General features: G+C 36.7%; 1 long non-coding RNA gene across 1 annotated transcript in view; it reads right to left on the bottom strand.

Annotated features, from left to right (window-relative positions):
• The window catches only part of LOC147181882 (uncharacterized), a 4,533-nt gene extending 1,604 nt beyond the window's left edge, over positions 1 to 2,929 (bottom strand). The window contains exons 1-3 of the long non-coding RNA XR_015095841.1: positions 1,478 to 2,929; positions 1,224 to 1,386; positions 773 to 833 (exon numbers count right to left, since the gene is read on the bottom strand). This is a non-coding gene — a long non-coding RNA (uncharacterized LOC147181882). The remainder of the gene's footprint in view (positions 1 to 772; positions 834 to 1,223; positions 1,387 to 1,477) is intronic.
• Positions 2,930 to 4,257: the final 1,328 nt, after the last annotated feature.

Below are 4,257 nucleotides of genomic sequence, written 5' to 3'. Positions count from 1 at the left end.
AACTTATTTTACATTCGCAGTGTGTAAATACACTGTCCTCAGAGTGTCAGTTATTCACAACTACGACATTGTGAAGACTATGCACCTGTGAGGTCTGCACAGTATTGACAAAACATGCGACATGGGTGTTTTATACAGTGATGGAGATTATTTTGACATTGAACATGGACCTAATATATATATCTATATAATCTAATTAAAGAAATACACGTACGTGCAGAAAAATAATCATGCTCATTGTGATCTAGTCTTATCCAAATAAGTTATTTTTTGTTAGTAATGCTCCTCGATACAATTCTCTTGTATGGCGATGCGCAATTAATGTTGTCTCTGATTGGTCAAATTCAGACTCAAGTAGGGCCTGGCAATAAATCAAATTAATTGAATAAATTAAATTTAAATTGAATCGTTGAAAATTTGCTAAATCGTGAAATGTATTTTGTCTTCTGGATTATTAAAAGCTGTTGTTATGTTCTGTTACATCCAGATGTTATTGTGAGTTGTAATTTTGCACAAGTGGTGGCAGAATGCTGGATGGTTGGTTTAAAATACTTTTTATTTTATTTTTTGGCCATATCGCTTAGCCTCAGACTAAAGTATACAATTAATCCAATATTCATTTGTTGCACGTCTTTGCAATACACATATTGCATGAGTCATTCGTGCGGCAAGATATTTTCCACATATTGTGCAGCCCTAGTATCTCCACCCTCCACTAATGTCTTGCTTCGGAAAACTGATTTCAACAACATTCAAAAAGAAATCTAGTCACCTGGTCAACTTTGGCGCAGTCTGATAGCTGTGTCTTCATCAGGTTGTGCTTCAGTGGAAACCTGGGGCAGATGAATAGAAAAATACCAATACAATTAAATTCTTACTAAGACTAGACTGCTATAATATAATTTCATGTAATCATGAATGTGCGACCAGTAATTCTAGTATGTCACATGTATGACACAATATCCAAATGTCATAAGAAATCACGATATGATAATTAACATGATATTGTGAGGTTAGCGATACTCACGATAACTGTAAAAGTAAAATAAAAAAACAAGTCACAATATTGTAAAAAATGAAATAAAAAAATAAAAAAATTATATTGAGAAAAGAATGTACTTTTGCTTTTGAGTTTTAATTAATCTTTTATGTTTTGTCAAACCTTGCACGATATCCCCCCAAAAAAACAAAATTAAGTGTGACAACACACCATATAAACATACCATAGTGTTTTTCCATTGTAGCGAAATTCAAACATGAAAACCTTCCGAGCATCATGATACACTCTCAGCCTGTTTTCACGTTCCTGTTTGCTTAGAACTTCTCCTCGATATTCAGTAGGAAAGTCTCTCTTCTGAAAGGAGCAGGAACTGAACACTCCTCGACCTTACAAAGAAAAAAGGATACAACAGAAATATTTCATTATAACAATAATGAAAACTAGACCCATACTAAAGAATATTTTACCAATACTCACCTTTGAATTAATTAATATATTTTATGGTGAAGCCATTCTTGTCTTTACCTAAGGATGAAAAGTATGCTACCTCTTCTTTGGGTTTAACTTTTGCCCTCTGTGGCCTCATGACTGACATGTCTCACTGAAGATAATGATCTAAAGCTATAGAAAAAAATGAGTTTCAATCAGTTTGATAGGTAACTTGGTGCAAATGTCTTGAAGTTGACTTTCAGTGTACCATAATAGCCTGTGCAGTGTGCAGTAAATGTGCCAACGAAAATAAAATACAGTGGATAGCACAGCTCTGCTAAATATTTGCATAAATTAAATGTAATGAACACTAACAGACTTTACTGAAATATTTCTATTGAAAGAACAAATTTAAGTAAACACAAATGCAGCAATTTACCAATACTTCATTTATACTGTACTGGTAATACTAAGCCATTGTATATTTTCACATCAAAAACCAGCCTGTTATTGATTTCCTCTTAACAATTGCAATTAGCATTCATCTTACTCAACAGACGGTTAGCTCTGCTATGCTAACCGTCGCTAACAGAAGCGTAGCAATTCTAAATAATTAGCTGCATCCATCATAATCAACAGATGGTTAGGTATGCTAACGTAAGCTTAGCTGCACTTACACTGGACTTGCATTATAAATCATTTTCGCGAAAGAGGGAGCAATGTACACAAGCGACCAACAACAACAGGAAAAATTCGAGCTTCAAACCTACCTCATTAGCACAGCTACACGCCATCACATCTCGTGAAGTAAATAGAGCCGGGGGCGGTTCTCTATCGGGGCTGCTAGATGACGTCACTTCCGTACTCAGGGCAATATAATAAATCCCGTTCAAATCAACAAATTGGTTCAGTCGTTGGATTATGAACTTTGTTGATAAGAGTGGCTATTGTTCTATGATTTACAGTGTCAATAAAAAAAAATAGATCACATTTAAAATGAACCCCAAAGGCTCATATATTAAATGAATTACCACAGACGAAAACAAAGGATATTATTGCTAGAATTATAGATCATTTTGTAATCATAAAATGTGATTTCAGTTTCAGTTTTTTAAAAAGGTTTTTTTTTTCATTAACGAAAATGTTTTTTTGCTTTAGTAAATAAAATAACCTTGCTGCTGTCATACAGTTGCTGTCCGAGGATGTTTTAGTACTATACTTTAGTAATGGATGCATGTGTTTTTTGGCAAAATTGTGAGCGAGCCCAATTCCTTGGCTGAGAAGCAACCCTGCAAATGAATGGTCACATGATGCTTTCCTTTTGGCATGAAGCAGGACTGATGGTAGCGCTCACCTTTTCTTCTCCAGACAAGCATTTTTCCGGATGCCCCAAACATTTGGAAAGGGGGTTAATCAGAGAAAATAACTTCAACTCTTTTTTTCTTATTTTGGTCTGTATTTATGGAATCCCCTTTTCACTGGTCACACCAGGCCATCCTCCAAAAGTCTTACTCCCTCACCATGGGTGTAGATGCACTCATACCTGCTTACTGCCATTCCTGAGCAAGCTCTACACTGGTGGTGATGTCCTTATCCCACAGCTGAATCAACTTTGGGAGATAGTCCTGGCATTTGCTGGATTTTCTTGGGTGCCCTGAAGCCTTCTTCACTTAAAGTTTGTAAGGTCACTAAAGGAAATTACTTTAATTTTCATGGCAAATAGGGACTTTGCAATTCATCTAATTACTATAACATTCTGGAGTACATGCAAATTGCCATCATAAAAAAACAATAATAATAAGTCAGCACTGGAGATTTTTAGAAAATCAATGTCATTCTCAAAACATTTGGCCACTGGTGTACAGAAAGATGTTACATTGTAAAGGCAGGGTGGGATGTTAAATGATGAATCAATATACGGCACTGACAGTTTCTCTGTCTCTGCCTCCAGCTGTTCAAAGTGATGTGATAAACAGCTGTTAACCATTGTATATTTTCAAATAAACAACCACTGCAAGAATTAAATGCTGAAATATATAATTAAATGTCATAGTGTATTTCATTATTTAATTTATCTACTTAGGAATTGGTGGCTGCAAAAAAAAAAAAGGCTCTGCGTCTACAGACAAACATTCACAATACACAGCATTTTGAGAAAAAACGGAATTATGGGGACATGTGCGTAATTGTGGGGACAGGTGACGGTCAGCCAATCAAATGCTGTGAAATATACACTGGTGTGAATAATTCATGAAGTGGTGCATTACGAGGACCTTCCTACAGGGGGCGTCATCAAATACACAAAAATACACAAATTCATGTAATTATGGTTTACAAGGACATTGGCTAAAACTTTGGATTTAAGCCTTCTACAGCCCTAGAAGCACTTCTGCATTGAATGAATTATGAGGACATGGGCTGTGTCCTCATAATTCAAAATGTCCTCGCAGTGTTGCGTGTATTCAGGTGACATGTCCTCATAATACACAAAGGCAAACACACCCCACACCCACACACACACACACACACCCACACACACACACACACACACACACACACACACACACACAGTCATGGGCAACGCTGAAAGTTAGTGGTCCATGTGGACACACGATGTGCATCTGACGTGAGACGCATCTAACCCTTCAGGACATCATCTCTGAATGCCAGTTTGCGCATGACTGCTCCGGAGCTTCCTCCATGAATAACGGTATGATAGCGACTCGTTGAGTGACATGTACTTTCTTACTCAAACGCATACGTATTCAACAATTCAAGACAGGCTGGCAAGATCCAGCTGTCATCTTTCTACTGGTGGGAACCAATGA

Source organism: Leptonotus elevatus, chromosome 1, assembly GCF_054856555.1.
Source record: "Leptonotus elevatus isolate MCC_2025b chromosome 1, RoL_Lele_1.0, whole genome shotgun sequence".
Lineage (NCBI taxonomy): Eukaryota > Metazoa > Chordata > Actinopteri > Syngnathiformes > Syngnathidae > Leptonotus > Leptonotus elevatus.
The sequence above is the reverse complement of the archived record's forward strand: the minus strand, read 5'-3'. Positions and strand labels throughout refer to the sequence as shown.